The following is a 22,368-nucleotide window of genomic DNA, read 5'->3' as shown; positions in this document are numbered from 1 at the left end:
TAAGCTAGGTTATAACTTTTTTTATCATTAATTAATTGATATAATTCTGATGAATGCCAGCTCTATTCAAGTACACTATAACCGAATCAGTTGGCTATTTCAATTTTTTTTAGTACAAGCGTAGCCACCAAAGGCCAACTTTTTCAGTTCGACTGGGCTCTTTACGAACAGACAGATGGCGTTGCTATGGTGTCCCATCTGGGGCCCTTATTAGCTAACGTCTTCATGTCATTCATCGAAGATACCCTTGAGCGGCAAGGAAAACTTCCATCCTTTTACCGTTGATATGTCGATGACACGCTCACTGTAATGCCTGATTTAGCAACAGCAACTACTTTCCTGCATACCCTCAACAGTGCCCACACTTCGGTCAAATTCACCATGGAGGTGGAAAAGAACGGCAAGCTACCTTTCCTTGGCACCGAGCTTCTCAACCATGCACTGCGGATTGAAACCAAGGTTTATGTGAAACCAACAAACGCAGGTCTAATATTACACTATCAAAGCCATGTAGACAATCGCTACAAACGGAGCTTACTGACAACAATGCTTGATCACGCACACCGATTATCTTCCTCCTGGGCCTATTTCTCTGAAGAGTGTGATCGCCTAAAGATCGTTTTCGCACACCTTAAATATCCTGAACGCTTGATAAATTCGACCATTAACACCTTCCTACACTCAAGAATAGTTGACCAGCACCCCCCACAGATGCCGAAAGAACCAAGAGCCATCGTTCATGTAGTCATACCGTTTAAAGACCAGGAATCGGCAAATTATGTAAAAAAGAACTTAAGGATCTCGGCATAAAGGTGCAGACAACTGTCCACCCAGTATTCGTTAGCCGCAAAATTGAGCAAGATCTAAAAGTACGCGAAACATAGCCACAGATCGTCAACCAACAACGCATCGTTTATCATTTTCAATGTGACCTGTGTGATGCGGGCTATGTACGCTATACGCGCGGACACTGACACACACGCGTGGATGGGCATAAACAAAAAGCATCTTCAGTGTATAAACACTACCACGAACAGCATGGCGAAGTCCCGAAAGACCTACTGGGGCGTTTTAGCATTCTGAAAAAGTGTAGAAATAAGTTGATTGTTTGGTTAATGAAATGCTTTTCATCAGAGACCTAAAACCCACTCTGAACGTGCAAAACGACTTTATTCGCGCAAAAGTATTTACTTAATTAGCCTTAAACACTATATGCTAATTTATTGTTACACCTTGCCGTAGACTCTGTAATTTCTTATTTCTCCTTGACAATGGCGTCATGAAGACACCGAAACGTCGGATTTTATCATTAATTTTTGCATGTCTCTGCATTACCAAATCTTTATTGATAAAAAAAAAAAAAACATTGTAAGTTATAAACATGATTTTCTAGATGAAACATAGTTCTCTAATGTTATTATATTGTATTAAAAAAGTTATATATATTGAGACCTTTGCCTCTCAAATCATTAAAGGAAACAGTTGAGCAATAATATTTCAAGTGTCATCGTGTCCTCTGTTTAATGTTGACTGATTCAATAACAGTTCCAGTATCCACAATTAAATTTTGCTCTTAAAATCTCATCTTTTGCATTGTAAGTCACGGTTCCCTTCTTTTCCTCATTCACAATAAGCTCTGCTTGTCCTTTGCTAAAATTATGCCACATGACAGATTCCTAGCAATCTGGAACAATATCCATCTGTGTGACAATACACAAATGCCTCAACCAGGAGAGCTAAGCTATGACAAGCTCTTCAAAGTGAGGGAATTTTAAGAAGATCTGAAGACAAACTTCCGTCTCAACTATGATCCTCACTGTCAGCAAGCCATTGATGAGGCCACGATCAAATATAAAGGAAGGACATCACTGAATCAATATATGCCTATGAAGCCCATCGAAAGGGGCATTAAAATGTGGTGCAGGGCAGACAGCATGAATGGATATCTGTGCGAATTTGACATTTACTCTGGTAAAACCCCGCAGGGTGTTCAACATGGTTTGGGATATTGTTGTCAACCACCTATGTTGTCATATAAAGGGGAAATGGTATGCCATTTTCTGTGGCAATTTTTTCACCTCTTATGAGCTGGTGGAAGACTTGTACAGGGAAAGGTCATCAAAACACTGAAATGGGGATATGTGCTATGGAGAATGAAAGGTCCAGTCTTGGCACTGACTTGGATGGACAAGAAACCAGTGCATGCAGCAGGTACTTACACTCAGGCTCCAGCAGATAATCTACCTGAAGTCAACCGGAAGCAGAAAGTTGGCACCATTCAGAAAATAAAATACGTGGAATTGGTGTCCTCTTACAACAAACACATAGGTGGTATGGACAAAAATGACCATATGAAATCCTACTACACCATTCCTGTGGCTATTACGCTATTACATGCCACTCTCTCCTAAACAACTGAAGCCATGATATTTTAGCAGTTTTGCATTGTGCAAAAAACTAAAAGGGTTTGGAACTTATTCTGTAGGAACTCTACAACAACAACAACAACAAAAATTTATTTATAAATTAAATCTAAGAGTAAATAGAACTCTAAGAGTAAATAGAAAAAAACTACCCTACAGCTTTGAAAGACAAAGCCCTTCTAAAAATAAGGAAAGAGGGGACTACTACTCAGCCACCAGTGACCGAGTTACAGTCACTGTGTGGAAAGATACTAAGGATGTAAGCTTTATTTCTAATGTGCATTCTTCACGAGGTGGAGATACTGTTGGGAGGAAACAAAAGATGGTTCTATTCGTGCCATATCTGCTCCTCTTGTAGTCAAAGACTACAACACCAACACGGGAGCCATTGACAAAAAGTGACCAACTAATGAAATCATATGCCATTGATTGAAGACAAGAAGATGGTGGGTCCGCTTTTGTTTGCATATGCTGGACATTTGCAGAGTGAATGCATTTATCATCTACCAGCCCAGTTACAAAAAGTGGAACAATGGCCTTATGGAAGAAGACCCTCTTTATCTTCTTGACCAGAAAGAGTACTCATTGAGTCTGGTGAAATCTCTCTGTGGAACTTTAACCTGTTGCAAACCAAGGGGAAGACCGTCTGCTGCCCCCTTCCCCATGGTTGGCTCACCTGGCCATGGATCTGTGAATGGAGTCAAAAGGGGGCTTCTGAACAAAGGAAGGTGCCATCAATGTGCCTTGGGACCAAACAAGAGAGCTACAGTGGAGAGAAGGCTTGGCTGCGTGGAGTGCCAAGTGCGCCTTTGTCCTGAGAATTATCATGACATATTTCATGCTTGTCTGGCAATGGAAAACCCATGAGACATTTTTTTCGTAAAGAACTACTTTATCAGTCAGAACGTCACTTTATTGTTATATTATTATATTGTATAAATGGACTGTGTTAGATGAACTGCATAAAATTGAGAAGTGAAATACTGAGACGTTTTTCCATCTCGAGACTTCTTTCAATAACTTGCTTTTAGGCCTAAATTAAGTAGAGAAAAGTTAGATTTAGGGCTTCTGTAATTCATAGTGGCTATATATTTCAACATATTATCATTTATGCACTCTTCCATTTTATGCATGCATGTCTAAACTGGACTAGAATTACTAAAATAAATCAGGATTAAGGATTAAGCTCTATGATTGTCCAGCTTATATCCGTGTAATATTGTCATGTCTAAAAGCAACCTGAAAATACTTATACAAGAGAATGAAAGTTTAAAGGCTCAACTTATTACTTTAAAAGGCAAACTAGAGAAGCTGTGAGAGGCTTTTAAGCAACAGGAGGCGGTGATCAACAATGGCCCTGCACGTAAACAGCGGCATTCAAACAATAATTAAATATGCCATCGTGGGCAATTGGCACTTCTTAGTTCTAAGAGGGCACTGGGTACATGCTCATTCTTCACAAAACCAACCACTAAAATACTAGTGGCTCTTTTGTGAACCTAGTGGCCTTAAACCACAGCTTAAAAGCTCAGTTGCTGCAGTCAAAACCCCTTTTTGACAGCAATGTTGTAGGACCTCCTTCAAATAACTGCATGATCATAATCACTAATTTCCTGATATAAGCCAAGTACAAACCGCTTGTTACCCAGACTGACAACGAAGTTCCCAGGAAAGGTTAGGACGCAACCCACTTTGATAGGCCCTTGCACCGATCCACCTGTGGGGTGTAAGAGAACCACTAGGAACATAACAAATCTCCAACAGTGACCGCCCCTGCTTTCTATTGCAAGTTTATTCATACACTTTATGTTTTCTTACTATCACATAAGGAGAAGGACCAACAAATGGATGATAGCTGTAACCATCGGTACCTACAAGCTTACGTCTGGTCCTATTTTCCAGTAAAATAAAGGAAAACAGACACATTTGTTACCTTGTCGTGATTAGTAAAATGCCGTTATGAAATAAGAGAAGAAATTATTAAGATTGACATTTTTCAAGGCTGTCGTCAATTCATTGTTACATTCAGCAATCCAACGAAGATAGCTTTTGTTACACGAGAGAATCTATCGAAACTAAATGTGAAAGTGAACTGATCTTTAGTCACAGAACAACCTGAAATCTTTCACATTGGAGTGTCAGGAGATGGCGCATGGAAAAAAAGAGGATATTCATCCTCTTATGGAGTTGTCCCTGCTCTGTCTACCATCACTGATAAAGTGCTTGATGTGGAGATCATGTCAAAGGACAGTAAGGAATGTACTGTATGGAGAGGTAAACAGGGTCTGAAATTGACTTTTTTAGGCAGGTGTCAACTGGCGACTGAAATTTTTTTTCAGTCGCCATGTGGAAAAATGTGCTTGCCAAAAAGTGTCAATAAAATTTTTCCTTCACAGCGAAACACAAACCAAAATTTTTGGTCGCCAGATGGAAAATTCTGGTTGTCCATTTTTCTTTTAAGAATCAGAATGAAGAGAATGCGTTTGGAATCGCAATCGATGTCATCAGGAAAATAGTGTTGAAATCATATTTTGACCACTTTGACAGATCTACATTTCCACCTTTTGACACCCCAGCCCAGAGAATATCTAAATCCTCAACCAATATCTTCGCGGATGTTCCCTCTCTACTTTGTAATAAATTATGCACAGATTTCAGAACATCTTTGGAAACCACATTGCCTGAATAAATATTGATAGCGAAAGAACGCACGTAGCGTCTTGCGCCCGCAATATGTATGTTATGGGAAACCGCTGAAAAAGCATGGCGGCGAAGTTTCGCACTGATTGACTGTGAAGCATTGCGAGAGATTTATCATAACAGGAAAATCGGTTTTATACTTCAAAAGCAGTGGAAAGGTAAAAAGAACATCTTTGGACACCACATTGCCTGAAGAAATATGCATAGCGAAAGAATGCATGTGGCGTCTTGCACCGGCAATACGTATGTTATGGGAAACCACTGAAAAAGCATGGTGGCGAAGTTTTGCACTGATTGTACTGTGAAGCATTGCGGTAGATTTATCATAACAGGAAAATCGGTTTTATACTTCATAAGCAGCGGAAAGACAAAAAGTAAGTGACCAATTGGCGTTGAATTTCATTTTAATTGACTTGGCTGAAAATCAAAGTTATTGTTTGTAGAATGATCGTGGCATGAAATAGTTAATCGCCCGCTGGTGACCAGTTGTGAAATTCTGGTCACCAGTGCACAATTTTTTGTCGCATTGGGGACCAGGAAAGCGCAATTTCAGACCTTGGGTAAAGAAGATACCCAAGAATTCGAGGACTGGTGGGAAGGACACCACCATCTCTGTGAAGCTAATTACCTGGGTACATCAGGATCCATGGATTCCTCTGGTTTGTTAGCCATTTTTCAGCAGTCGGTGCAGATTTACTCTGTTGGATGCACTGAATTTTTGGGAGATGGTGATAGTAAGGCCCACATGCTTCTTGTACAGAAGGCAGTGTAGAGTGATTAGGAAAAAGCCCAGCTGGAATGTGTTGTTCCTTTGGTCACTGGAAAAAAAGGTTTGGGCCAAACACGTCTTGATGATGGCAAGTCAATTGGTAGTACTGGAAGGCTTACCAAAATACAATTGATAAACTTCAGGGGTACTATGGGAGAGCAATCAGAAACAACATTCATGACATTTAGGAGATGCAAAATGCTGTCCTGGCTGTTTGGCATCACTTACAGTCAACAGATGACAGTCCAAACCATCACCTTTGTCCACCTGGAGAGGATTCCTGGTGTGGCTATCAGAGGGAGCTAGCCATGGGAACCTCTGATTATGAGCATAACCATCCCCTTCCCAGGGCTGTTGCTGACACTATCTGGCCCATCTTTAAAGATCTAAGCAACAAAGATCTCCTTGCACATTGTCTTCATGGAGGCACTCAGAACCAAAACTCACTCTAGATTGAACACAGTTGAACTTGCTGCATTTCTAGCAGTTTCAAACGTCAATGATGGTGCAGGATCTATAATTTTGGTGCTTCAGAAGTATGGAATCAATCCAGGAGTGTACTGTGAGAATGCCTGCAATGAACATGACCATGATAGACTGCACCACGCCAGACAGAGCTCTGAGCATTCAAAGAATAGAAGACAAATATGGAACTGTAAAAAAAGGGTACACTGACGTTTTGGAGGCCCTAGAAGGACCCTCGTATGCATCAGGAGCCTTTTAAGATTTTACTGTGAATCAAATTGAGTGACTGAACTTATAATTAGTTTTCTCAAATTCCATATCTTTGATGTATTCGGCCACCGTAAACACAATATCTCAAAAAGTATTTAGAATAATTCCATGACATTTTCCCAGAAAGTTAAGTATCAATAGAACTACACAGTGAATTGAAATACCTGTGTTTTGGACACCCTGCCTTGAGCTGTTAACATTTTGCCAGAGAGATGTTGAGGGGTGTTTTTTTCACTTTCTTTGTGACAGCGTCATTAGAAAGCATTTCAAATTGAACTGATGATTCCAGTTCATTGCAAAGCTCTGGTAATCACATAGCAGTGTGCAAAATTTGAACTGACCACTCTGAAGCAGAGACAAGATATCATGTTTGCTATTATGCCTCGTATCTGTCCTGCGGAAATGGGTGTGGCTCGTGGAAGGGGGGTGTGCAACTAGAATAAAAGGAATGGTGGAAATTGTTCCCTAAGGCCTGCTTTGTGTTGCGAATTTAATAAGAGGCCATGTATGAAAAGATAACTGTTTCAGAAAAAGTTGTCAAAATTGGCGATTTGAAACCATCAAGCCACCTTAAACCAGTTTACAACAACACATTCATCTGGACAATCATCATATCCACAGCCCCCACACAAGTGTCCTTCCTTTAAGCAACCCCTTCATTTTCATTGCACCAAAGAATCCCACTATGCAAGTTACTTTGGCTGCATTCACACTCAAGACAGTGTGAGCTTTGCAGTGTTTGCCTGTAATAGTTGGCTAGGACCTCAACAACAGTAATGCCGCCAGACCAAAAACAAGAGCCAAAACCAGTTGTTCACTTATTGTCCTAGGTTACATGATCACTGGAGAATAAGATTACAATGAACACAGAGTTGTTTGTTTCCTACATTTTGTTACAGGAATATATTGTTTAGGACAAACTAGACACATGTTATTGGGGGTGGGATTAGACTCTGAACCCTACATTTTCAGTTCAAGAGACCAATCTTGTCAATGTTTCATCAATTATTGATTCTAGATCGCTTATACCATCCAGATTCATGAACAAGTATGACATATTCAAACTCTGTTTACTAAATTGACTGACAAATTGAAAGTCAATAATAGAGACAAAAAGACTACCACCCTGCAACCAAAGGCAGGGGAATGTGGAGGTACCACAATTCCAAGTTTGAGGAACCCTTGTGCAGCAAATCTCCAGTTCCAACGTTATCAGATATGGGAATTAAGGACACCGCTCAGAACAGGAGTCAGTCAGGCCTACAGTCTTGGACATTATGTTACACAAGTAGCTGAGAAGTTCTAAAGGAGAAAGCTCCAAGTCGTATAATCAAACAATGGGTTCCAAAACAACTATCAACACTGTTCCCATCAAGATCTGGTGACTGGCAGACAAGTCATCATATCCTTAGACTACAAAAGTACATGGCTAGGGTCATTCTCAATATCAGATGTCCCCTTGATGTTCCACTACTGTCAAATTGTTCAACAGACTGCAAGCGGATGACCATTAAAATAGATTTGAATATGACAAATACCAACTTCACACCAGATCAGCCACAAATTGCTGACATTCCTCTGTCCTAAGAGACAAATGGACTACTGTGCCATGATTCAGTCTCTTGTTGAGTTGCAGGGCCTGCTGCGGCTGCACAGTCCCATCCTACATCGTCAGGCTCTGTTGCAGTTGCTACAGGTGAATTGGGTGTCATTTTCATTGTTTTATGGTCTTTCTCTTTGTGACTTTTAATTTATTACTTTTTAATTCTTCATCGTATACTTATCTTTTAGTTACTTACCAGTATAGTTATTAGATAGTTGATACAATTTTGTACTTAACTTTTTAAATGTAAATAGTATTTTTTTTCAGAGCTAACCCCAAGTTTGCTTGATACTACCTTCTCTATGTATTGTCATTATTATTATTATTATTATTATTATTATTATCGTACCAAAAAACATCAAATTCACTAAAACTTTAACTATTGTATACTTTTATGTAGTGTAAGTTGTGAGTTATTCACTAACTTTGGCTGAGTTCATTTCTTTAACATGCAACATTCATGTTGGTCAACCAAACAATGCAAACCCAGTTGGCATTAGCATGAAAACATACATTTCCAGTTAGGAGATTTATTTCTTATTGTGTACAAGCACTCTTTAACTCATGATATACAAGGTTTTTGATTTGTACCACTTATTGCAGCTAGTGTTAAACTATAGCCACAATGCAAAGGGGATAAAAATTTCAATAAGTGCTTCATATACTATGGGATTTAACGTCATCCTCAACCGTTTCAAGTACTAAATCAAAAACGAGTGCGAGTGTTTGACCGGGGTTACCAGACACCGAGAAACAGACGAAAGCACGAGGCTGTAGGCGAGTGCTTTTATTGTTTCAAGGTGTCTGGAGACCCCGGTCAAACACAACGCACAAGTTTTTGATTTGGCTTCTAAAACTATTCACACTTTTTTAGTAATTAGGGGGGCATTGTTTCAGTGCTTTAATTTCCCATGAGATTATGTATTTTAATAATAATCAAAATGTGGGAATTTTGTTGTTGTTCATTGTAAGTCATGTGGCGGTGAAGATGGCAGAGTCTTTTGCAGCGAATACCGAAAGTCGTTTTCGTTTTCCAAAAACTGGGGAAGAATCTGCAATGAACTTGCTGCAAGGGAGCATTCCTAAATCAACCGCCTACAAAACCAAATGGGCGATTAAAATTTTTCGCAAATGGCAAATAAATAGAAAAGTTAAAGTTCCTGTACTTGATGCTGGTGGCACTTTTAAAGATTATGGAGATTTCTCCAAAGTTCAGTCGTTGAGTACAGATTTGACAAATATGGATGCCAACACTTTAAACTACTGCAGGGCTCAAAATTAGCGACCAGCTGGTCCCATATGCGACTAGATTTTTCATTTTGCGCCTTAAAAATTTTACGTGATCGCACTCTCGCCCCTAAAAACGTCCAAGCTCAGTGCGCCTGAATCGGGGCCACTTTGTTTCCTCACCTGACAATTCTTGTGTACTCTGCCTGATTAACACGAAACAGAAGCTTGAAATAATAAATTCAAATGTGGATGTAACGCAATTGGGTTCCACATAAGAAAGTTACACCGTTTTTCTTGCATCAGTGTGTTTTATTTGTTGTTTCTTCAAGTCCATTTCTTGTCCGTGTTTCATCCCACCCCAGACTTTACCCCAGACTCTTCTCGGTTATGTGACCGCACCGCTGACACGTACGTAAGAGTGAAGGCAACCTTCTGAAACACGTGCTTCTTGCGCAATTTAGTTCGCTTTGCCGATATTAAAGAGTCAAGAATGTTTAAACAATCTGGGTTAAGAGACTTTTTTTCTTCAAGGTAAGAACAAGTTAGAGTTACAGTTAAGTCAATGCGCTGTCAACAATCTAATTTATTCCCTTTTTTGAAACGCTCATTTACAAAAAGAAAATTTATTCTCAAACAGTCGGCCGCTGCCTTCCAACACATTTCACCCAACTCCAGCAGTTGTGAAGTGGTTAAACAGTGAACAGAGATCAAGGCGAGCTAACCTTGCCTACAGAAAGTAGCCAAATGAATTACTTTCCGTCGGATAATCCGTGGGACTTGAAGGATTTCGTCTGATCGAGAGGATTCAATGACGTTATTCCTTACCTTCGTTTTGTCTTATTCAAAAAAATGTAACAGTATTATTGCTATCTCAAACGTACAGTAAGAGACTGAAAGAAACAAACGCACGATTGAAATAAAACATTACCATGCTGATTAACGATCGGCAAGCGAAAATAAGAAAAAGAAGTTAACAAGGTGTCGGTGTCGTCATGACACCATTATCAACGATCACTAATAAAATGTCTGAAGCTTCTGATTTTTCTTTTTGGTGCTACCAGTATTTTCAGTGGTGCTCCTAAGATTTTTTGCTGTGCGCCTAAAATTTCGGAAATGCGCCTAGAAATTTACACCTGGTAGCACAGGTGCTCCCAGAGCCAAAAATAAACTTTGAGCCCTGCTACTGGCTGAGTAAATTTGTCCAGGAGGTTGCGAATAGTGAAGGGAAGGTGTATCCAGCAAGGACCCTTTATGGAATTATCTGTGGCATCCGAAGGCATTTAGATGAAACTGTGGGAAGTGAAGCATTAAATCCTTTAAATGCTTCGCATAAAAGGTAAGAGAGGATATAGAATTTATGTTCAATGCAAGGTACTCTTTTCATTGAAGAGTACAGTTAGAATATAGATTGACCTTGCTTAAAATTTTCTATATTTTATTGCAGATTTCCTATTTTTCGTCATTGTCTTGATGCCGAGATGAAGGATAGTACGCAGCAAAGTGTGAGTTTGCAAACAAAGAAAGAAGAGAAGGAAGCTGTGACAGACGAGGACAAAGAAAAGTTCTGGAGTGCAGGATTACAGTATTTGGCAGCGAAACAGCTAAGCAATTATTACATACTATTTATTTCTATAATGGTAAAATGTTTGGCTTGCGTGGTGGTGAACATAGGAAGATTTGTGTGAATAACTTTTCTTTAGGGCCAAATGTTATTAATTTTGAAGAAACTGTACATGCAAAACTTTCCATGGAGGTATTACTGACCTTAAGTATGAACCAAGAAAAGTAAGGCATATTTGCCATGAGAGAGGTCAAGAGGGTGATCGACGTTTACTGCAGTTTTATCAATAAATTGTACATTGGATTGGTTGAAACTCTTTCAAAAAGAAATGAAGCTTTCTATTTCAGGCCAAAGTCGAAATCGTTGTCTTTTGAGAATAGTCCGGTAGGGATTAACACCTTGAATTCTATTTTGCCGAATTTGTGCAAGGCTGTGGGAATCAAGAGAAAAACCGCCCATTGTTTGCATGTCACTTGTGTTTCTGAACTCTTTAATAAATGAATTAGAGAGAGAACCGGGCACAGGTCTAATGCATTATTTGCTTATGAGAAAACAAGTGAGAAGAAAGTTTCTCATGTATCAGCTTTATTAGGAGCAGAAACGAAGACAGAAAATAAGGAAGAAAAATTTAAGTGTAACAGATACAAAGAAAGAAGGTCAGAAGGTTTTTCATTTTCGAATGCTTATTTTTTCACGAATTGTGATATAAAAATTTTTGTCAACGAAAAAAATGAACTGGCAGTGTAGCTGATTAATTATGATTATAATAATAATAACAATCTTTATACAGGGAGCCCACATCACGAAAGTGATTTTCAGTGTGGCCCTGTAGATTGAGAAAAAAAAGAAACTACATCATGTTTTAAAAACTTACAGACAATTTAAAATTTACAATTATTTAAAAGTAGAAAATACAAAGGCAGCAATAAGAAAAAAAATTAGAAATAAGAATTAAAAACTAGCTAAAAACACGCTCTTTGATACGTTGCTTAAAAATTAAAAAGAATTTATGTCTTTAAAAGACTGTTCTAAAAGGTTCCATTTCTTAATACCCTGGTAAAGGATAAAATAAACTGAAGTATTGTTTTTGTGTTCAATTTGTTTTGTTTTGATCCATAAATCTTGATGTCCAATGAGAAGAAAGATGAAAACCATTCGTGGTTTTGATATGTGATCCAAAGCACGTGTGGTTTTCATCTGTGTTTTCATTGGGTATCAAAACTCATGCATGTGACGAATCACGAATTGCAAGAAATGAAATGTGACTAGTAACTTACCTTTAAGCGGTACGGTACGTCATCCACAGAGCTGAGCAACTACAGATGTGGGAGGCATATCACTACTTCCCTATCAATGACAAGGTGACCAGTGGCAACTACCTTTCACTCTGTTTCCCCAACAGTTTGTCAGTAATCACACACAGACCTACAATAGGAAATTTCTTGTGTTGGGTTTGACATTTTAAGTGTGAATCACCCACTTTACACTTGTGTGCCTGGTGTCCTGGCCTTTGAGTACAAGCAACTTTGCTTTCATACAAACCTCTGTGCACATACATACATGCATTTACTAGCTAGCACAGGAACAAAACAATTAACATAATAATTATGTACACCACACTGTTCCTATGCTTACTACTAAACGCACATACGTATGAATAGTTCACCTTTTTTGTTACGAATGGCATTGTGTTTCATAATTATTATGAAAAGCACTGCCATTTGTCACAAAAAAAAAGATAACACCAGCCTCACACTCAAAGACCAAGGGCCAGATTCTCAAAACCCTCCTATGTCAATGTGCATTCTAACTACTGTTTCTTAAAAACAACCATTATTATTCCAACAATACATAACTGGTAAGAAACAATACCTAACAACACAACAACCCCGTTTAATGCCCTTAGCTTTCACAAGTCTCCTATAACTCAGTGGTAGAGCACCCAAACTAGTAATTGAAGGGGTGCCTGGAAAAAAGCCCTAAGTGACTTCTGATAGTTGCTAGATCCTCCCTCCCAAATTGCCTTGTATTCACTTGTGGAACAAAAGGAGATTTGATCTTACATCAAAAGTCACTTGGGGCCTTATTCCACACACCCCTTCAATTGGAAGGTCATAAGTTCAACTCCTGTTGGGAGAACTCAGATTTTTTTTAAATTATGCCTTTGTCAATGACTCAATAATTTACAAAATTCTCATTTATTTACCAGCCTTACAATAAACAACCGATTTTTCAACATTGTGCAAATGCCACACAAATTCAAATCTCAGCAGTAGCCAGGATGTTTGTCACAAGGACTTATTAGCCATTCTCCCACAAGCAGGGCTCAAAATAACGTCTGGTCATCAGACAATGTCCGGTCAAAATGACAATTTGTCCAGACAAAATTTGGGTCAGGCGGTCATTTTGATCGGTAAGGTACATGGCTTCCAAATAAATAACTAGAAAAATAAATTCATTCACATTAATTCTGGAAATCATAAACAGTTAAGTCATAAAATATCTTAGCTGCTTACAGTCACAAATTAGGAGAATACAGATGAGATGGTCACGTTCTGTGACTTTGTGCTGATGCCAAGGTGGTTTAGCGGTTTGCGATGAATATCGCAACGATCAACGTCTGCTATGAACAAGCAATTACAGTTTCAATTGTCGCGCGGTCCAGGAAAAATAATACTCAAAAGTGGTTTATAAAAAAAAAAAGAAAGACAGAAAATTCCATGTTCGTAGCGTGTTTTATCATCTGCAAAATCATGAGAAAAGAATACATCATAAAATGCTTTGAATGTTACACGTAGGTCAACAATGTTTCTTTCAATATGTGCTGACAAGTTGAACACCTACATTGTAAGTCGTGGTGCTACTCGTCAAACAGAATTCCGGTAAATGTTCGCTTGTACTGAACAAAATAAAAAAATTCAGTTTCCACGGCGTACATTGGGCCACTTTTACAGATTGAAATGATAACTCTCGATATCTTTTATTCTTGCTTTGGCATCCGGGTGTTCCTCACCAATTTTATCAAAGTCTTCTTGTGGAAAATGACTTCCGCAGATGTCTAAGACTAACAGTATTTTCCCATTAGCATATTTTAGTAATTCAATCAGGTACTGTATAGAACGAGCTTCTCTGTACATGTATTAGGTGATATTGAGATCCATGTGTTTTGAAATGGAAAGTGAGGTAGGCTTTCTCGCTAATCTCTTAGCAGTCTTGAAGAAGAAGAATTTATTGAAAGGCCTGGGCCCAGTTGCTCAAAGCATGGTTAGCGCTAACCCGGGTTAAATACCATGACAACCTATAGGTTTTAATACCTCTTAACCAATGGTTAGCGCTAACCATGCTTCGAGCGACTCAGCCCTGGCTGCTAAGCTTTGCAGACGAACAACATCGGTTTTACTGTGGCGTTTTACTGTTATGTGTAATCTTAACTGAATAGTTATTTACGTCATTCCCTTAGCTTGAAATGGGATACCGGTATAGCATGATACATGAAAGATATCCAGAAGTCAAGGACACAAATGAAATCCTATCTTCTGGACACTTGACATGAAGCCAATGGCGTTCCTTTTTTTCCTACTTGCCGAGCAAAGGCAAAGTTCTGTCACTTGTAGCATGAGCCTATGCCCTATTAGTGTTTGGCACAAAATCAAAGTGCTTACACCCAAAGTCATAAATTTATTTGAAACTATGTACGGAGTAATATCACATTACGGTTTTATGAGCACTTCTACTGACAATAACTGATGTATCGAGTTTTGATTGTCATTCTCACTTCCAGCCCCCCATTACAAGTTTTTTCAGTTGACAAATAGCACGCAGAAGCCACTGCCTGTAGAAATGTAAATAGCGAAACATAAGTGATACTTTTAGCGATCAAAACTTTTATACTCTTTAGCAACGAGTTCCTGAGCATACGAGGCAATATTTTTGTAACCTTAATTGGCTATTACTTTAAAATGAATATTTTCAATATTTGGACCAGTCAGAAACAAGACATGACCAAGCTTAAATTTGTTTGGCCGGTCAACATGACCCGCAACTGTCCAAAAATTATTTTGAGCCCTGCACAAGTCTCCTATACAGCTGTATATCAGTGGTAGAGCATCAGAACCAGGTTTTAGGTTTAACTACTGTTAGGAGAACTTGGATTTCTCTTTTCCAAGTATGCCTATGTCACTGACTGAATAATACATCATTCTCAACACCAATTATACATCTTGACTAAGGTGGACATTGTGAGTCTGGCCACATTTCCCTATGCACACAACTGCAAAATGGACAACTGAAATAATCACAGCTAGCTGTATGTAAATTCTGCAAATACATCCAGCCTACAGTGCAGGCCAGAATTAAGCGAACCAAAACATACATGTAAAACGCGTCTGCTGCGGACGCGTATACGCGTCTAAAAATCTGCAGATGCGCGTCTAGTCAGACGCATTAGTATGTATGAGCTAGCTCATTGTTTTCGTATTGTTGACCTTTCATTGTTCTTTTGAATTGCCTGGGAAAAGCGTTTCAGAAGGGTTTGACAAAGTATGACTACACTTGTCGACTTTCTTGTAGAACTGGCTCAGCGCAAGAACAACTCCATGTTGTTGAGCGCATGGAAGAACTTAAAAAAAAAAAAACTTGCCGCGAGGCTTACTGTATTTTGCGAAACGAAACGAAATGATGAATAAAATCTGTAGAATTGAAGATATCAAGACTACAACAGTCAGACTTCTGTGTGTGTCAAGCTAAAAGAGGAATAAAGCGCCGGGAATGCAGGGTTTCTAAATTTAAAGATCTGTACTTCACGAAACGAGCTCTGCGTACGTAGACCGTGAAAGGATTTCACTTGTTTGTTTATATTTCTATTAAAAGGCTATTCTTAATTATTCCTTGCCGCAATGATGATTCGGGTAGTTCGAGAATAATACAGTATTTGTGGGTAAATCATATAGAGTAAACAAATAAATTACGACCCGGAATAAAACCAGTCAAACCACCAAATGATTTTCAACAGACTTTGCTCCTCTAGCGCGCTTCGGTTCAGATTTGCTGACTTCAATACCGTGAACTTTCCTTCATTCTACCTCAAGCATTTACTATCTCCGGCAGCAAAATGTAATCGTTCAGTTGACTTTAAAGATCCAAGGCAATTCCGTTGGTTAAAGGCTTAGGGTAAAATAAGAAACTTCAATTTTGCAAAATTTCATTCGGGTCTAGTGTGACCGATAAGATCGATTCCCCGGAACAAACCTAAACGTAAAACACTGAGAGTCTACTGAGTACCGCAACGCTTGATGCATTCCTATATTTACGTTCACTTGGATAAAGCCATAATAGCAACTTTTGCAAGATTGAAAGCTTCTTCTAATGTTGTAAAACACTGACAGAAGCCGTCTTTTCGACGTAGAAAGAAATTGCCACGCTGATAACATCGGGAAGATTTCAGTCATGTGCTAGGCAACCAAATTCCTGCACATGTATCAAGTTTCATTCGACGACAAGACGATGTACGGAGGTTCTTGTAAGGAAAACTGGATGCATTTTTTTTTCAATCAACACGGGAGCCACAGTGCCTTTCCAATTATAGCCAACTTGCGCCATTTTCGCCCCTTCGAAGAAACCTCGAAACGCTCTCTTTGGAGTCACAATGTGCGTGTAATTTTTAAAATAACTGAAGGCATAACTCGAAACACTCACCTATCATTCACGAGTTCGCGCACAGAGCGCTTTGATTTCGAACAAGTAGTATTCGACTAATAAGCTAAGATTTATGTTTCCTATAACATACGGTGAATATTCAATATCGGCTGGAGTTGTTTTTAAAGCCGCCAGTATTTACGAAGCGGATAAGATTCGAAATATGATAGCTGTCGCTCGTTGATTTCATAAAATGCTAATTTTGTGTTTGTTGTTAACCCGTTGAAGTCTTTTGTTTTGTTTGACAATACCACACGAAGAGAACTTACGGCAATGAATAACAATGGCAAAAACGCGCACATTTAGACGCGTCTAAAAATACGCGCAGACGCGTTTTTCCTGCGTATAAACGCGTCTGCGTAGTTCGCTTAATTCTGGCCTGCACTGTACATTCATTTGGTATTTTATTTCCTTTGTTAACAAAGCAAAATACAGATGCAACAACTTATCCAGAGTATGAAATCTTACCTCAAAAATTTAGCCATTGCCCTGATCTTGCTTGTCAATGCATCTGGTGTATTGAAGTCCTTTACATCTAAAATACATTAAAAAAATGAAATTTAAAAAACAAAAATAACGTCATTGTGAAAGAGGTCCACAGTTTAAGCCAAAGCATCCCTTGCATTTCTGTACCACAAAACATGATAAATCACCGGTGAACCACCTGGCCCGCCTAGATTAGCTTGGCTACCTGCGGCGCCAAGAAATTGTACATGTAAATTTATACAAACACCTAATAAAGTTGAAGTTGAAAGTTGAATTCACATGGCCTGTATGGACCCCATTTCCATGAAGTCAAGAGAGGAAATTTCTCCTGGTGATACACATTTACATCTACAATAAACCAACTAAGATCCGAGAACAACACTAAACTGGCCAAAATCCTAATGATAGTCCAACCTTCGTAATGAAATTCTGCTTGAACAAGATCTCACCCGATGTTGTATTCTGACTCCGAAAAGCGAGCGAATCACAGTATTAAAACTCTCAGCAAACAAGTAGGAGTGCTCTCTGTAAATACCATTCATTTACTATATTTTTGCCAGTGATTGGCTGGAAAATTAGACAAGAAATGACAGGTAAGCACATCCCAATTTTAGTCTTCTGTTGGGCAGATACAGTTTACTCTACTGCAGAGTCTTGTTTATAAACTTGGTGTAATGTATATCCCGATGATACTGACTGTTGCCATCTCCTAATTCAATGCCTCTCAAAACAACACAATATTCAGACAATTAAGTTATGTAAACGGGATGTCTATATCCAAGATCCTCAGAGATTTTTGTGTTCACTTTTTAAAATTCATAGATAGGAACAATAGTACTTTGTATACAAGAGAGTACCAAAAGGGCACGATGATTGTAAGCAAGGCAAGTGTGATGACGTGAGCATTTTGTCATTGGTTTGCATTAGGTCATTTTTTATGGAACAGAGGGAAATAGAGTGTTCACAGTTCCCTACTGTCCAGTGAGTTGGCCCCATGTAATGGTTGAATTTAACTGACAATTCATTGAATTCATTACATGTGCAATTTATGAGAAATAAAAGGACCCCTCTACCAATATTCCTTGGTGTGTTCCAAAGTAAATTTCCTGCAACATTGCATCTTTGTAAAATAATTGTATCAATGACCACTCTTGTGGATTGCCACGGAATTGTTGTACCATTTAACAGATCACTTGTAGTAGCTTAGTGTTGCATTTGAATATCAATGATATGAATATCAGTTAAGAACTCAGGTCGATGTTCGACATTTAACTAGCCAAAAATACAAATAGAAGACATTAAATTTGGTATATTTGTTTCACCAAGCAACAAATTGCCCTACATAACATCCAACACAATTTGTTTTCCCAGAGACTAAATACCAGTGTGTGCTCAACCCAAAATAATTAATAATACACAAACAAACAACAACAAAACATTCCTGAATGACTTTGCTTAGTTACACAGGACACCCACAAAAATAAGAGCACACCAAACAGATTGGGGTGCATTCTTTTAAAATTTAAATTTGGCAAAGACCAGCCAATTAATAATGTTAGCAGTACAAAGTTTTCTGACTTACATATGTTTTTGCTATGGAAGTGAATGTATTAATGTATACAAAGCTCATCTTCCTTACACATCCCAGTACAATATAATAGACCCTGACATGGACACTAATGTTTGCCTATAACACAAGAACCTGTGCAGACTTTAAGTACTCACCTTCAGAATAAACATGAGCTAAAAGATTGGCCAGCATGTCTCCCATTTCTGGACATCCTTTCTATCAACTGTAGGGAAAAATACAGCATTGCATGTGAATTGATTCAAACAATGTGGTTAAGATGGTAACAAAAGAGAGGTCGCTTAACCCTTTGGTCACCAGGGTAAAAAACCCCTGTGATCTAAAATAGTAAAAATTTGAAAAAATTTTTATTATCAAATAAAATACACTAGCTGTCAATTAAAAATTTTCCAAAAAAAACAAGCTTGAAAGTAAAAATGTTGAACATTTTGATGAAATTTAATCCTCGTATCACATGGACGACTTTGATCCACTCACAAGGACATGTGTTTGTTTATGCAAGATAATATAGTTGCAATGTTTCATCAATGAAAATAGAGACAAACAGACAAAAAGCATTCCTTAATGAAAAATTTAATCAGATAAGTCTTTGTGCAGCCCTAAGAAGCAAACATGTACAATTTTTCCTGTGAGGCGACAGACTCCCAAGTGATTTGAAGGAATTGCCAGTTAATTTCGAAGCGAATTTATCAACTTGTGCGGAGTCTTTGTTTATGGCTAAGAAACAAACACATACAATTTTTAATTCAAGGCGAGAAACACACAAGCGATTTGCCCTCTCGTTTCTTTTTGCTGCCTCTTCTCAATCTGAACCTTCTTGTTTTGGCCCAAAATAATGCAAAGTTCGCACAGTCAATATTAAATTTATCCCAGCTTATAGCGTCCCCAGGAAATGCTTTTCACACGCTTGATGGTGTTACAAATTTTTAATTGTGAGGTCACCCTGCCAACCATGATCTCCGTTCTTTGCATGATTTTCTCATTTCTTCCCCTCGATTAATTTGTAATAATCGATGACACTCTTACAAAGTACAACCATCCACTTTTATTGCCACAAGCCACTGCCAGGTACAAAAACACCTTCTCAATCTCATTAATAATTCATGAAGAGAAAACAAAGGAAATCACTACCGTGAAGGAGGTTTGGAAATGTGGTCTTAATATCATAAAATTTTGTGAACTTTTGCTTCGAATTTCTCCAAGAATTATCAATAGTATGAGAAGCTAAATTCAACACTCGAAAGAGTGTTTCCTCCTATTTCCAAACACCTCGAAGTTGGTTAAAAAAAACTCGGCCGCTCCTCATTTTTCCAACCTACTTCTCGGTGTTTGGAAATCAGAGGAAACACTCTTCCTCATGTTTGATCTATTACTTCAAAATGACATCATTTACAGGATGCAGGTGCTTTTTTTACAATTTTGGCACACCAATATGGCAGTGTAGCAACAGCACTAGTCAATGATTTAGTCATATGAGTCAAAAAAATAAAAAAAAAATAGAAATGATGCACTTTCAGTTTGAGATCAATGAATGAACCTGCCGATCCACTAGCTGCTTTTCTAGACCTCATGTGTGCATCGATCGTTTTCTAAGAGAAAACCTGAAAATCATATTCTATTTGGAAAATAGAAGAGAGAAACAACAACAATTATCTGCATTGATGCATAAGAGAAAAAAAGCAACAATTATCAAAAAGACGTATTCTCAATTAATATCAGTTGAAATCAATTCATAACAATTGATAATGATTTTTTTTCAGTGAATATGATTGTTGCTGATCATCAACATTGATCCATCCATGGCAAATTCCAGGCATATTTGTTTTGGAATTTTGTGATCCATTTTCAGATTTCATCTTTTGTGGGATTTCAGATCCAAGGAATCTATCTCTTGGAAGGATTTTGTAGAGTATGACAAATCTGGATTTCGTGAGATGTCCTTTTTCTTGGAAATCCGAAAATGGATTAGTAAATTAGTTCTAGAAAACAGCGGGGTGAATCAAAATTTCTTGTAAGAGGTCGCATCTGTTCAGTGTCCGTTCTTCCTTAGCGACAACATTTTCCCCCGCACTTTGTCGAGTCATACAAAAGCAAGTAAAAATCGTTCATTCAAAATTCGTTGCTCTTTTTATTTTGGCCGGCGTCAGTACGGATGGAAACATTATCATCTTTTAATTTTTAACTTGTTTCAATGCAGAAATATGGTACAGTTTAAATTAAAGTCCGTAATTTGAAGTCCCTTCCCAGCGAAATTCCCGTGCCGAAAAGAAATCCCAGGTGTTTGCCATATTAAACTACAAATCTTATCTTTTTGGCACCATGAAACGAAAACACCCCACGATCGATTTCGATCAATTTCAATCGATTGGCAGTCTGCACGTAGCCACTGCTTTAAGAAGCGTTTCGAAGTAAGCTCAGTATTTTGCGGTTAAGCCTAGCTTGACATATAAGATAATGAGAATTAGCCTTCACAAAAGCAACAAAGTAATTAAAACTAGCTAACGCTTACCAACATTACACAAGGCTCGAATAAATATTTGAACTCACCTTGCACAAAGTTCTCCAATTTCTGTGCATGTGTTCACCGACGTGAACATCACTGTGTCTCTCGCCGAAAATGAAACTAAACAGGGTTCATTCAGTGTGTGCTTCCCTCATTTGTGGTCAGGGAATCTTTTGCTTTCGACTTTCAAAGGAAAACTGCAAAAAAGCACGGTTGGAGAACCTGACACAGTCGATTGCGGCAGGGTGGATAGTTGATTGCACGGCGTTTGAGCGGGTTTGAGTGGGTCGCTACGATCGCAAAGCACGTTGGGATGCAGTGGTCGATACTATCGATCGCAAGACAGGTTGGGACCTTAGCTTTCGTCCCTAAAAGTGCCGACAAAATGAAATGAAAATTAAACAACAACAAAAAAGAGTTACAAAGACACCATTGCAATCCTTACAGCCGTAATCAATAGTAAAGTCCTAATGTCACACTTGCAGATACAATTTTGATGTGAGGCTTTTGGGGAAATCAGCGAGCAACCCCCCAGCTACAAAAGCCTTCATGATGGGCGTCGCCGGTCACACCGCATCCCCACAGCTCCGTGATGTCCAAGGGAATGGTGTACACAAGATCTAAATGGTTCAACGACGAGCTGCACTTTAGACACTGAAATGTTTTAACAGCAGTTCCAGCGTCTCCCAGATTCTTGACCACTCCAGGATGGAGATCCCTTAAACAGCTTTGAGTAGCCTGCGAGCAGGCTCTCGAGAAGGGAGGAGGGGGGAGGAGAGAAGGAGCGAAAGCTTGCTGGCAGGATAAGCTTAGAGCTGATGTTCGCGTCGATTATGCTTTACACCATTCCAGGCGACTACATAAATTACCTACAGCGTATATTACGCAGAATCAGGCATACCAGCAACGAGACGGACCATCGGGACATCTTTATCACGCTCAGAGTACATCAACCATCGCTCACTGTCTTCCCTTTTACCCTGGAACCGTACAGCTGTGTGCAGCCCGAAAGGGTATGGCTTTTGAGCCGTTTTGGTCTGAAAAAGGGTATAGATTTTAACCATTTTCGTCTTAAA

The 22,368-nt window shown here is 38.7% G+C and overlaps 1 long non-coding RNA gene and 3 pseudogenes across 2 annotated transcripts; 3 read left to right on the top strand and 1 right to left on the bottom strand.

Moving 5' to 3' along the window:
- Window positions 1-208: 208 nt before the first annotated feature.
- On the top strand, window positions 209-1,195 carry LOC146479485 (uncharacterized; annotated as a pseudogene).
- A 3,775-nt stretch (window positions 1,196-4,970) lies between these two features.
- LOC146479484 (uncharacterized) lies at window positions 4,971-6,616 on the top strand (annotated as a pseudogene).
- Window positions 6,617-9,149: 2,533 nt separating this feature from the next.
- On the top strand, window positions 9,150-11,768 carry LOC146479483 (uncharacterized; annotated as a pseudogene).
- A 536-nt stretch (window positions 11,769-12,304) lies between these two features.
- LOC146479482 (uncharacterized) lies at window positions 12,305-21,544 on the bottom strand. Of its 2 annotated transcripts, XR_014864815.1 has the most exons (4): window positions 21,337-21,544; window positions 18,927-18,994; window positions 17,184-17,250; window positions 12,305-12,446 (listed from the first exon to the last, which is right to left on the bottom strand). It is a non-coding gene; the product is annotated as an uncharacterized LOC146479482 (long non-coding RNA). The 2 variants fall into 2 exon arrangements; XR_014864814.1 differs by lacking the exon at window positions 12,305-12,446 and having other exon boundaries at window positions 17,104-17,250.
- Between the last annotated feature and the right edge of the window lie 824 nt (window positions 21,545-22,368).

Source organism: Pavona decussata, unplaced genomic scaffold (genome assembly GCF_977016875.1).
Source record: "Pavona decussata unplaced genomic scaffold, jaPavDecu1.1 SCAFFOLD_58, whole genome shotgun sequence".
NCBI classification, from domain to species: domain Eukaryota; kingdom Metazoa; phylum Cnidaria; class Anthozoa; order Scleractinia; family Agariciidae; genus Pavona; species Pavona decussata.
The sequence above is the reverse complement of the archived record's forward strand: the minus strand, read 5'-3'. Positions and strand labels throughout refer to the sequence as shown.